This window comes from Nicotiana tomentosiformis, chromosome 9 (assembly GCF_000390325.3).
Source record: "Nicotiana tomentosiformis chromosome 9, ASM39032v3, whole genome shotgun sequence".
Taxonomy (NCBI): domain Eukaryota; kingdom Viridiplantae; phylum Streptophyta; class Magnoliopsida; order Solanales; family Solanaceae; genus Nicotiana; species Nicotiana tomentosiformis.
The window spans coordinates 1,360,951-1,374,493 of record NC_090820.1 but is presented as its reverse complement, the minus strand read 5'-3'; the positions used below and the strand labels follow the sequence as shown (position 1 = coordinate 1,374,493).

General features: G+C 39.5%; 1 protein-coding gene across 11 annotated transcripts in view; it reads left to right on the top strand.

The window, feature by feature from the left end:
* Positions 1 to 13,543, top strand: part of LOC104106969 (histone-lysine N-methyltransferase ATX2-like) — a 69,961-nt gene that overhangs the window by 25,718 nt on the left and 30,700 nt on the right. The window lies entirely within an intron of this gene.

Sequence of the window (13,543 nt, the reverse complement as noted above, 5' to 3'; positions counted from 1 at the left end):
CAAATTAAATGGTTTGATCCTCGTGCTTTGAGTCCTACCGTTCTTTTGAAACCGGACCAGTTGAAAAATTAGACTAATGTTTAGTATTATAGTAATTAAAATTTCAAAGTAAAGTATTTGGTGAAAATCTCTACGGTCCATTTCCTTTTTTTTAAGAGATGCAGCACAAGGACTTCCAAGGAATAATCCGTCCTAGTATTCTTGTCAGAGCACCACTTAACTTTGGAGTTTTGAATGGATATGGTGATTGTTAAGGTCCATTTCTTACCCAATATGTCATATAACAAGACCGCCCCACCACAGAAAGGTAGGCATTGTACAAGTCATCATGTTTTAATTTCAAACTGATGTGGCATTGCCCACTTGAAAAAGGTTGGTAGATTTCAAGCTGGGTCATCTAATACGACCACTAGATCTTTCACTCTTACTAAAGTACACTTAAGACTCAACCAATCTTGAAAGTAGAGTGGACTACTAGCATGGCTTGAATCTAGCGTGCTAACCTTTCTCACTTCTCTTATCAAATTTCTAACAAGTCTTGCTCTATAGTCCTACTCTAAATCTAGGTACGACTTGGTTTGGACTCTCGACTTGAAGTTAGGCCATTGAGCTAGTCTTTACTGAATATCGGCCTGCATAGTCTATGTCAATATCCACCTTACTTGGCTCGACATACGCCTATTCTTCTTGATGCCCACCATGTGATAAATTAATTAATTATAATGAGAAGTTGAGGACCACTCATGAGAATAATATGTATTGAAGAAGTCAACTAGAATTACTTGCTTTCTTCTAATTTTTTTGCTGTGTTTGACTAGACATGATATTCATAAACGGAAGAACTTTAGCACGTGAGCAAACAAAGTGCTTGTTTTTGTGTCTAGTTAGGTTTACGACGAGTAAGATAATGGCAAAATGTGAAAGTAAAAGTTAAGTAGTTTCTAATAGTAAAAAGTTGCCAATCTTTCTAGGACGAAGTCAAATTGAGATACAGAGTATTTCGCATTGGTGTTACCTCCAACAACATACCAGTGTAATCCCACAAGTGGGGTTTTGGGAGGGGTAATGTGTATGCAGACCTTACCCCTACCTTGAGAAGTTAGAGATGCTATTTTCGATAGACTCTTGGCTCATGGACAGATGGTAACTATAACAGTAGCAGTATAACAACAAGATAATAAGAAACCGAAGCAAAAGAAACAACAATTAGTAATAGAAATCTAAGAGTAAGAAAATACAAGACTACTACTAATACTACTAATATGGAAAAGAAAAACGCTCGACTACCTACTAACCCTCTATCCTAATTCTTGACCTCCACATCCTCCTATCAAGGGTCATGTCCTCGATAAGCTGAAACAGACCATATCCTGCCTAATTACCTCCCCCTAATATTTCTTTGGCTTATATTACCTCTCTTTAGAACCACCAAGGCTAACCTCACTCTTCCTTACTGGAGCATCTGTCCCTCTCCTCTTCACATGCCCAAACCATTTAAGTCTCGCTTCCTACAATTTGTCCTCCACAGGGGCCACTCTTGCCCTGTCTCGAATATCTTCGTTCCTTATCTTATCAATGTCGGTATGCTCATATATCCATCTCAACATCTTTATTTCTACTACTTTCATCTTCTGGACATCAGAGTTCTTGACTGACCAACACTCTGCCCCATACAACATAGTCAGTTTAACCAGTACTCTATAGGGTGCGACCTCAAAAAATAAAATGATTACATATGCCAAGATTTCAATTTTAACATATATATTCTCTGTGTTTCAATATATATGAGGATGTTTTTGCCCCAGTAATGGAAGGATATGGCGAACTTATGGTTGAAAAGATATTTTGATAGAGAAAGCATCGCATCAAGTTTAAATTAGAATAATTAATGGAGTAGAAACAATGAAGTTGTGAAGTTGGATCAAATAAAATGATGTAAAATATTTTGAAATATCCAAAATGGAGAGAGTGTCAGACTAGGGAGGGTGCTTCTTTATAATTTCAAATATTTATTCTTTTTAACATAACTATATTTAATCTAAAAATGGATGAATTTTGCGGTTTTATTTAATTAAATGTCCCTTTCTTTTCTTCTAATATCTTATTTGAATTTAATTTTTATCATTAGATGCATACATTTAATCTTTTTATGTCACTCGATTTATTTGAATTATCTCTCTACGTAAACATTCATGAAGAAAAATAAAAATAAAATAAGTTGAAAAAGTCTAAGATAAATAAGAAAAAAACAATTCCTCTCTTTTAACCCCCCCAACCCCCCCCACCCCACACACACACCTAGAATTTTGCTTTCTCTTGTTGTAATCATTTATATAAGTGGCTCCTAGAGTTGTAGTCTAGTTGCTAGAGCAAAGCACGTGATGTGTGAGTTAGATGCATGTCACAAATTCTAACTCTGCTGCAGAATCCAAATGAAGAAGGGTAGAGGGGCATGGGCTAGCTTATTATTCATCGAGTTCTGAATTGTGTACTACTGGTCCTCATGATTTCTCGGCTATAAAAATATCATCTCTGTCTAATTTCACAAAATTATTTGACGAATTTGAACGTAAGATAGTTGATTGGATCATGATCTAATAAAATATTTGTTGCACAAAGATATTGAAGCGTATGAGATAAATTCTTCCACTTGTAAGGCATAAAGGTTGACACCGTGGAATTTCCCTAGAGAATAGACGAAAATTAGATATATTGTATGATAATGCCCAACTAATTTTAAATCAAGGTCTAGTTGATTTGATTTGATCTGTAATAGTTTGGCAAATGATTTAGTTTCTAATATATAGTCTAGTGAAAAATTGTTGTATCATTATCACTTTTTCAAAATATTAGCGAAGTTGAATGTTCAAATTTAAGCTTGTAATGAATAAACAAATTCTATAGTTATAGACTGTTTGACCAAGCTTTTGAAAGGTAAAAAGTGCTTTTTATTTATTAAAAAAATAATTATTTTAGAGAATAAATGCGTTTGGCCTATCTTTTGGGGTTGCTTTTAAGCAGAAGCTGAAATTATTAGCTTCTCCAAAAAATAAGTGCTTTTGATTTTTTTAGGACAATAATACCTATATCAAAGTTCATATTTACCAAACTAATTAGTAGTAACTTTTCTAGTTTTCAGAACCATGATTTTCACATTGTTATTTTATCTAGGTTATACGAATAGTAAATGAGAGAAATGGTTAAAGTGAGAATATTTAAAAATATAAGATTATGTCCGCTATTGGAAGTAGGATTTTTTTTATTTACAAGTAGGGTTTTTGTTTTATTTTTCATCAAATTATAGTATTAAATGCATATTTTGTCTATCTTTTTGAAATCATTATTATGAGAGAGCCAGTAATATTCTTTAGGTCGATTTTTTTTGAAAATTTATGTTCTTTTTAATGCAGATTTGTTTCTATTCTTGTTTTGGTAGGCACATCCCATCGAGTAAAGTTTAAAAGTTAAATTAGATTAAATATTACAAATCATAACATGCATGCTCATTTATCTATTTAAATAGTATTAATCTTTTAAATGATGCTAATTTCTTATTAAATATAACATTAATTTATTAATAGAGATATGAGTTTAACAAGTTTTAATGAGTCGCCTTGCTAATTAATAAGTAGGTGACAACTTAGTTGCATATCATTGTTCGTAATTTGACACTTCTAAGCGCTTTTCAAAACATTGGCTAAACACAAACTACTTGTTAGTTTACAGATATGTATAGTGTAGTCTTGTCCCACATTGGAAGAGAAGTAATATCTCCTGGTAGTGTATAGCTATAAATAGGGACCTCTTGTATTGTATTTATCATCCAATATCAATAACATATTTTCTCCCGTGCCTTCTCACATGGTATCAGAGCATTAGTGAGAAAAGATCGCTGTGCGTCATTCCAGCGTTAACGAAAGAACTTAGTCATCGTGTAATTTTTCCGGTGATCTAAGACTTATCTAAGTGAAAGTCACTTTCTGTCGGTGTTGTGCTAAAACCAACACCACCACGAGGTAGATCACCCTCCGACTACCAACCCCTGAAATTTTATCCGGCAGAAAAGCCGCCACGCTCCTCCACGCGCCGGCAACAACTTTTCCGGCGAGGGTTCCGGCCACTTTCCGGCCATTTTTTCGCGAAACTTCTTCAGGACAGCTTGCTTGCAAAGGAATTCCGAGTCTATCCATCCTGGTTACGACAAATTCCGACAACTTTGGAATTTTCCGGCGAGCTACAGTGTTTCCGGCGTGAATAGTGTTTCCGGCACAGAACAATTTGTTTTCCTGCTGTAAACAGTGTTTTTCAAGCTATCTCTTCAGTTTTCTCACATGAGTTACTTATTTCCACTATTTCATGTTTAACCCTACTACTACAAATTGTAGCGACATGGGAACCGATGCTTTGAATAGTCGAATGGTTTCTTTAGCAGATTATATTGAGTTCCTTCAGTATAAAGCATGTAAGCAGACATCTTCTGAGATAGCTTCTGTTGTTTAAACAGGTAATAGCGTGACTTGTTTCTCCCAATCTTCATCCTCTGAGTCTTGGATCATTGATTCAGGTGCTTCAGATCATATTTCTGGTAACAAATCTCTTTTCACTACTATTTCATATTCTCAATCTCTTCCAAAAGTCACAATGGCCAATGGGTCTCAAACCATGGCAACTGCAATAGGTCAAGCAAGCCTACTTCCTTCCTTACCTTTAGATTCAGTCCTTTATGTTCCCAATAGTCCTTTTATTCTCATAGCTGTTAGTCGCTTAGACAAATCACTTAAATGCGCTGTTTTATTTCTTGATGACCATGTTTTTATACAGGAACGCAGTACGGGGCGGATCATTGGTACCGGGCGTGAATCAAACGAACTTTATTACCTTATCCTTGTTAAATCACATGGACTCACATTTTGTCTTCCTTCTACAACTTGTCCTGTTACTGATTTACCAGATTTATTACATAAACGGTTCGGACATCCCCATTTGTCAAAACTTCAGAAAATGGTATCTGGTTTATCTCACTTGTCAGCTCTAGAATGTGAGTCATGTCAGCTGGATAAGTATACCCGCTCCCATTACCCTCGGCGTCTTGATAATCGAGCAGTCACCTTTTACTTTAGTCCATTCAGATGTTTGGGGTCCTAGTCGGGTCAGTTCCACCTTGGGATTTCGCTACTTTGTCAGTTTCATTGATGATTATTCCAGGTACACTTAGATATTTTTGATAAAAAATTAATCTGAGTTGTTTTCTATTTTCCAGACCTTCCACGTTGAAATTCAAAATCAATTTGGGGTTTCTATTCACACATTTCGTAGTGATAATGCCCGAGAGTATTTGTCTTCCCCATTTTAGCAGTTTATGAAATCTCATTGGATTATTCATCAAACATCTTGTCCGTACACATCTCAACAAAATGGGGTAGCTGAAAGAAAGAATAGACATCTTATTGAAACTGCTCCTACCCTACGCATACAATCTCATGCTCCGTTGCGTTTTTGGGGGATGCAGTTCTTACATCTTGCTATCTTATTAATCGTATGCCATCTTTAGCTATCCAGAACCAAGTTCCATTCTCTGTCATGTTTCCCCATTTACCTTTGTTCTCTCTTCCACCCTGTATCTTTGGAAGCACTTGTTTTGTCTATAACCTTACTCCAGGAACAGATAAGTTAGCTCCTCGTGCTCTTAAGTGCGTATTTCTAGGTTTCTCGAGAACACAAAAGGGGTATCGATGCTACTCTCCTGACCTCCAGCGGTACCTTATGTCCGCTGATGTTACCTTTTTTGAAACCCAATCATACTACACAGGTTCAGGTCATCACTTAAATATTTCTGAGATACTACCAGTTTCATCTTTTGGAGATTCAGTCACTCCAGCTCCACCACCTACAGCTCCAGTTGTAGCTCCACCACCTATAGCTCTAGTTCCACCACCTACAGCTCCGGTTGTAGCTCCACCACCTATAGCTCCAGTTCCTCCGCATAATCCAGTTCAACCTTTTACAGCTCCACCACTCTTGACTTATCATCGTCGTCCACATCCAGCATCAGGCTTAAGTGATTCATGCCCCGCATCAGATTCTGCACCTACTGCGGACTTGTCTCCTCTTAGTCAACCAATTGCACTCCGCAAAGGTGTACGATCCACACTTAATCCTAATCTCCACTATGTCGGTTTAAGTTATCATCGTCTGTCGTCACCTCATTATGCTTTTACATCTTCTTTGTCCACTGTTTCTATTCCTAAGTCTACAGGTGAGGCACTATCTCATCCAGGATGGCGACATGCTATGATTGACGAGATGTCTGCTTTACATGCGAGTGGCACTTGGGAGCGTGTTCCTCTTCCTGCAGGTAAGTCTGCTGTTGGTTGTCGTTGGGTTCATGCAGTCAAAGTCGGCTCGGATGACCAAGTTGATCGGCTTAAGGCTCGTCTTGTTGCAAAAGGATATACTTTGATTTTTGGGCTTGATTATAGTGATACTTTCTCTCCCGTGGCTAAAGTAACATCTGTTCGTCTCTTTTTGTCCATTGCTGCTGTACGTCATTGGCCTCTTTATCAGTTAGACCTTAAGAATGCTTTTCTCCATGGTGATCTTGAGGAAGAAGTTTATATGGAGCAACCACCTGGTTTTGTTGCTCAGGGGGAGTTTAATGGTTGTGTGTGCAGATTGCGCAGGTCACTATATGTTTTGAAACAGTCCCTCGAGCTTGGTTTGGTAAGTTCAGCACAATTATTCAGGAGTTCGGCATGACTCGTAGTGAGGCTGATCACTCTGTGTATTATCGGCATTCTGCTCCTAATCCGTGTATTTATCTAGTGGTTTATGTTGATGATATTGTTATTATTGGTAATGATCATGTTGGTATTACTAATCTGAAGCAACATCTCTTTTAGCACTTACAGACTAAGGATCTGGGCAGATTGAAGTATTTTCTAGGTATTGAGGTCGCTCAGTCTAGCTCAAGTATTGTTATTTCACGCCAGAAGTATGCCTTAGACATTTTTGAGGAGACAGGAATGATGGATTGCAGACCTATTGACTCTCCTATGGATCCGAATGCTAAGCTTCTGCCTGGACAAGGGGAGCCTCTTAGAGACCCTACGAGATATAAGAGGTTGGTTGGCAAATTGAATTACCTCACAGTGACTAGACCTGACATTTCTTTTCTGGTGAGTGTTGTAAGTCAGTTTATGGATTCTCCCTGTGATAGTCACTGGGATGCAGTTGTTCGCATTCTTCGGTATATAAAGTCAGCTCCAGGCAAAGGATTACTATTCGAGGATCGAGGCCACGAGCAGATTGTTGGGTACACAGATGCTGATTGGGCAGGATCACCTTTTGATAGACGTTCTACGTCTGGATATTGTGTTCTAGTAGGAGGTAATTTGGTCTCGTGGAAGAGCAAGAAACAGAATGTAGTTGCTCGATCTAGCGCCGAAGCCGAATATCGGGCCATGGCTATGGCGACGTGTGAGTTAGTTTGGGTCAAGCAGTTGCTCAAGGAGTTAAAGTTCGGAGAAATCAGCAAGATGGAACTAGTGTGATAACCAAGTTGCTCTTCATATTGTGTCAAATCCGGTGTCCCATGAGAGGACTAAACACATTGAGATCGACAGTCACTTTGTCAGAGATATTGTTACAAAGTTTGTAAAGTCAAATGATCAACTAGCAGATATTTTCACCAAGTCTCTTATTAGTTCTCGTATTAGTTACATGTGTAACAAGCTCAGTACATATGATGTGTATGCACCGGCTTGAGCGGGAGTGTTAGTTTACAGATATGTATAGTGTAGTCTTGTCCCACATTGGAAGATGAGTAATATCTCCTTGTAGTGTATAGCTATAAATAGGGACCTCTTGTATTATATTTATCATCCAATATCAATAACATATTTTCTCCCGTGCCTTCTCACACTAATAAAAGCACTTCTCAATAGATTTAGCCAAACATTAACTGCAAATCTTCAAAAGCACTTTTTAAAAAAGTACTTTTGATAAGAATTAGTTCTCAAAATAAGCTGGTTTGGACCAAATAAGTTGTTAATCTTATAAATTGCATATATTATTCTCTCAGCTCTCCATGTATATGGGAATGGATAGATGGATAACCATGATAATAGGAGTTAGGAAGCCATTTTTTTTTTTTTGCAGGCGTTTAGATCAACTTCAAAATAGTTTTCATATGAAATGCTATTAATGAGAGCAACGATTACAAGGAAGCGAACATGGTGCCAAAGGGAAGAGTCACCTATATCGAGATTTGAATGGTTGCTGAAAACTTTGACCACTAGACCCCTTTTATACAATAACAAACCTAGTGTAATCCCACAAGCGGAGTATGGGTAGGGTAGAGTGTACGCAGACCTTACCCCTACCTTATGAAGATAGAAAGGCTGTTTCTGATAGACTCTTGGCTCAAGGAACAATGAACTAAATCAACAAGCAATAGCAACAAGTTAATAGTATAATGGAAGCGAATAACATAACATGTACTAATAATAAACCAGGAATAAGCAAATACAACAATAAGACTAGTTTTACTGACAAGTCTAGGATAGACTTACGACTATCTGTCAATCTTCAACCCTAATACTCGTCCTCCACGCCTTCCTATCGAGGGTTATGTCCTCGGTAAGCTGAAACAGTGACAAGTCCTGCCTAGTTACATCACCCAGTACTTCTTAGGCCTACCCCTATCCTTCCTCAGACCTGCCATGGTCAACCTCTCACACCTCCTAACCGGGGTGGTTATGTCTCGCCTCTTCACATGCCCGGATCATCTCAGTCTCGATTCTCACAACTTTTCCTCTACATGGGCCACTGCCACCATGTCCCTGATAACTTCGTTCCTAATCTTGTCTTTCCTGGTATGTCCACACTTTCATGTCAACATCCTCATTTCAGCTACTTTCATCTTCTGGACATGGGACATCTTGACGGGCCAACACTCTGCCCCATACAACATAATCGGCCTAACAACCACTTTATAGAACTTGCCTTTAAGTCTTGGTGGCACATTATTATCACACAAAACCCCGGATGCAATCCATTTCATCCATCCCACGCCCATACGGTGGGTGCTTTAGTATCGTATCAAGGCTATAAGACATACTATTCCTTGTCAATGAGTGTAATCATGAAAAGACGACATTAAACAATTAATATTTCACTTTATCATAATTGTTTTCCAATTTCTTTGTCCATATATTTGTTATTCATGCTTATAATTATTAGTCTTGGACTACATATACATATTTTTACTTTTTCTCCAGTTGCGCTTTTTTTCATTAAAGCCCACGCTTTATTTGCGCTTTGCGCTTAAAGCCCTAACAGATCTTAGAGCTTTTTTGCGCTTTTCGCCTTTGATAACACTGTCGCCACGTCAAACAAAAAAGGGCTAAGGGCTGATCCCTGATGCAACCCTTTCTCCATTGGGAAATGATCCAAGTCTCTTCCCGCAGTCCTCGCCCTAGTTGTAAAACCATCGTACATGTCCTTAATCTTCTTAATGTACGCTATCGGAACATTGCTAACTTCCAAACATCTCTATAGAACCTCCATCGGGACTTTATCGTAGGTTTTTTCTAGGTCAATGAGCACCATATGCAAGTCCTTTTTCCTTTCCATATACTGCTCCACCAATCTCCTCACAAGGTGAATGGATTCTGTAGCCGACCGTCCCGACATAAATCTAAACTAGTTCTTCGAAATAGACACGCATCTCCTCATCCTCCTCTCCACCACCCTTTCCCAAACTTTCATAGTGTGTCTCAACAACTTGATATCCTTGTTGCAGTTCTAGATATCACCTTTGTTTTTGTACAACGGAATCATCAAACTCCACCGCCAATCGTCAGGCATCTTCTTCGTCCTGAAAATGACATTGAACAAACCAGTAAGCCACTCCAAGCCTACCCGACCCATGTCCTTCCAAAATTCTACCGGGATCTCGTCAGGCCCAGTTGCCTTACCCCTGCTCATGCTACACAATGCCCCCTCAACCTCCTCAATCTTACTACGCCTACAAAACCCAAAATCTCTCAGCCTCTCTGAGTTTTTCAACTCAGTTACGATGTTCCTGTCCCCTTCCTTGTTCAAGAATTTATGGAAGTATGTCTGCCATCTATGCCTAATACATGTCTCATCCACTAATACCTTGCTATCCTCATCTTTGATGCACCTCACTTGGTCCAGGTCCCGAGCCTTCCTCTCTTTAACCCGTACCAGACCCCTTTTATATATCTTAAAAAATAAGTGCAATTTACAAGAAATGACATAAATAAGCTAAAAGACATGTTGTAAATACATGAATATACGGAAATGAGTTTATCACCTGTATAAAGGACTCCAAGCAACATGTTCAGCATCATTGGCAAGGGAAGTCGCAAAGGCAAGCTGGATCAGTGTGGCATTTGGAGTGGCCGGGTCTTTTAGCTTTAGCAAGGACTCTGTATGCAATTAGGGGGGGGGGGTGCTTACTAATTGGCGTTGTGGGCATTGTGTGTAGGCAAGAGTGCGGACTATTAATGGGCTACTTCGCATCTCTTATGACATCATATCTCAAACTCCATCAAGAGCTTCTTCACAGTCATAGAATGGGACAAGAAGAGTGCTCAATTGTCTTGCAAATAAATGGTGGGTAGAAATATGGGCTCTTACCTCTCGACTCTTTGTCGGCTGTAAAGGCCTAGGCCTCATCATCACCAAAACATCTTTGTGCTTCAGAGTAATATGTGTTTCCCTCAAGGATTCCAACTACGGATCTGCTTGAAATGCTCTATAATTACCATATACATTATTTTTCCTTTTATGAGGGCCAAGTTCGACAATGACTCCTTTTCTGCACCTCCAACTAGTTGTCTTGGGTAGGGGTGCTTATCGGGCGGATAATTACGCTTAACGGTTCGGCTTAACGATTATCGGATTATAAATGTAGTAATCCGCTAGCTATCCAATAAGACAACGGGCGGATTGGTGTCGGATTAACAATTATCGGGCGGCTTATTGGCTAAATCAAATAGAAATTTTTTGAACAATCATTCAATCAATACCAAACAGTTTCAAATCAATACCAATTTTTTAATACCATCTAAGATCTAACCAAACGGTATTTTTTAATTGAAGAGTTTTCAAGACTACTCATACTGTCATACACATATTAACCAAATTTTTAATACCATCAAGACTAATTATACAGACATGCTCGTATTAATCATTGGGATTTTGATTTTACGACTTCTCAGTTTTCAGTTCAAGAGAGAGACGAGACTGACGGCTTCTCTGCCTCTGGTGATTGCAGACAATTGAGAATTAGAAAATAGAAATTAGGGATTTAGCCATTTAAGGTTTCAATAGTACTTTATATACATAGGGTTAAAAGTGTAAATATAAAAATTCTTAACGGGTTAACGGTTTACCCGATAAGAAAATTGAGTAATTCGCCCCCAAACAGTTAAGCCGTTAATTATAAAATCTCAATTCGTTCACCATCCATTACCCCGATAATCCGATACTAATAAGCCAATGAGCTATCGATTTGGTCCGGTTAACGGTTTCGGTTCGGTTTAAACAGCCCTAGTCTTTGGAGTTGATGGTTTGAGTGTGTCCCCAACTTTTGTTCATGGATGTCATGGCACATGTCTTTGTCCTTTTGAAGTAAGAACAATACTCGTCCGTGGAATAGAAGTGACAAGGTCGAGGCGTTCCACCAATGCCCTGATGGGTTCGCCATTGGCCGGACATCGACATAAATTAAGTCTTTGCTTTTGCCAATGCATGGTTTATTGTCTACATCCGGAGTTCTCTTGGCTATAGTGGGAACAATTTTCTTATTACTTCGAAGACTAACACTAGATTTGCCCACTTATTGGGGTAAATATTAGAGTATGAGAAAAAGCATAGAATGATTCTTCCTTTTGCTCCGGTTTTGTCTCCACTATTCATGTTTCATGGGTATTCAACTTTTGCCTCTAGCCCGGAAGGCCGACATTCAGGATCGCGCATGGAGAAACCGAATTATTACGAAGATTCGTTAGTCATTTCCAAAAGGAAAGAATATTGTTACCGGCTGTCCCGGATGAATGGGCGGCTGAAGCGTTCACAAAGGGCTTAAATCCGAGAAGCTCAGATACTTCCCGAAAGCTGAAGGAAAGTCTACTCGAGTTTCAAGCAACAACTTGGGCAGATGCCCACAACCGGTACGAGTCAAAGATAAGGATTGAATACGATCAGATCGACTTCCCGTCATCGGCAAAGGGACAAGAGAAGAACATGGAAAAAATGAAAGACGATGTCGACTTAAATAGACGAGGTTCAAGGGGCCGGTTCCTACCCTACAAGCAGACGGAAGGTCGCAGCAGGAACTTCCGGTCGGTAGACAAGTTTATCAGCGACAGGAGAACTGATCGCGGGAGGAATAACAGATCGCTGCAGGCAGTCATCAACCTTGAGCAAACCATTGCATTGGAAACTATCTATTTCTAGAAGTGACTATTCCAGTCCTTAGTCTATTTTTTGAAAAGTTGCACTGTTGCTGCGACAACAACAACAACATATCCAATATTATCCCACACCGTGGGGTCTGGGGAGGGTAGTGTATACGTAGACCTTTTCCCTACCTTGTGAGGATAGAGTGGCTGTTTCCAATAGACCCTCGACTTAGGAAAACATAAGCACCACAATAATGAAAATATAGACAAAAAGGGACAGTACCAAAAAGCCATATAAAAGCAGAATAAAAACAAGACATTAAGTTGATCAACAATGAAAGAAAACAAAGGTTAGTTATAAATGCGTCAATACTACAATTATGACCACTCTAAACTACCTACTCTACTACCCTACTCCTCGACCTCCATACCTTCTATTAATGGTCATGTTCTCGGTCAGCTGAAGCTGCACCATGTCTTGCCTAATCACCTCTCCCCGCCTCTTCTTAGGCCTACCTCTACCTCTTCGTAGGCCCTCCAATGTCAACCTCTCACACCTCCTCACCGGGGCGTCTGTGCTCCTCCTCACATGACCAAACCACCTATGCCGCGCTTCCCGCATCTTGTCCTCAATAGGGGCCACACCCACCTTGTCGCGAATAACCTCATTTCTAATTCTATCTAACCCGGTGTGCCCGCACATCCATCTCAACATCCTCATTTTTGCTACCTTCATCTTCTGGACATGAACGAGCTTGACTGGCCAACACTCAGCCCCATACAACATCGTTGATCTGACCACCACTCTGTAGAACTTACCCTTAAGTTTCGGTGGCACTTTCTTGTCACACAAAACACCGGAAGCGAGTCTCCATTTCATCCATCCAGCCCCAATACGATGTGTGACATCTTCATCAATCTCCCCATCCCTTGAATAATAGACCCAAGGTACTTAAAACTCCCTCTCCTAGGGATGACCTGCGAGTCCAGCCTCCCCTCCCCTCCTTGAGTCTCGCCACTGAAATTACACTCCAAGTATTCTGTCTTGGACCTGCTTAACTTGAAACCATTAAATTCTAGGGTCTGCCTCCGTATCTCTAACTGCGCGT